This window comes from Monopterus albus, unplaced genomic scaffold (assembly GCF_001952655.1).
Source record: "Monopterus albus unplaced genomic scaffold, M_albus_1.0 scaffold42.1, whole genome shotgun sequence".
NCBI lineage: Eukaryota > Metazoa > Chordata > Actinopteri > Synbranchiformes > Synbranchidae > Monopterus > Monopterus albus.
In genome coordinates this window covers 860,482-861,148 of record NW_018127922.1, presented here as the reverse complement: position 1 = coordinate 861,148, position 667 = coordinate 860,482, and positions in this window count along the sequence as shown.

Here is a 667-nt window from a genome sequence, read left to right as displayed (position 1 = left end):
GAGTGTTTCACATTTCTTCTTTTTCTTCCACAGCAAGCTTAAAGTCATAAAGGCAGTTTTGCTCAAATCAGAAACACTAAACAGATGGAAGACAACAGCAGGCACACGCAGTATATCCAATCTGAACAGTAGAAAACAGTCGGTACAGGGTCAACACATCAAGAGCAAGATGGGACAGACTATACATAGAACTGCAAAATATCTGCTGCATTAAATATTTATGGGATTTATGTTTGGTGCATATATTGCAAAATTCAAGGTGTGACAGCACTGAAAGTAGGATATTTTGTCATATTATTTCATTTAAACTTATGAAATGCTATTATTTACTGCCATATTTTGGCTTTCCTCTAAAGGTTCAGCTTCCCCAGCAGCTGAGGCTTTAGCTCAGAGTTCATCTCTGCCCTCTGCAGGCACATGAACACATGGCCACTGATAATCAAGTCATTTAGGTTTTGTTTTACATTAAATAGAAACTTGGAGTTGTGGGGATCAATGAGCAATTAAATTCCTCACAGTCAAGAGAGGACAATAGTTTTAAAGAATACTGTCCAAAAATAGGCTGAAGTAGACCTTAGAAAAAACTAATAAATTCTTCTGATATTATTACTTTGCTTTTAATCACTATATTTTACTTTGTGAAGATACTGACCAGAAGGCTACTAAT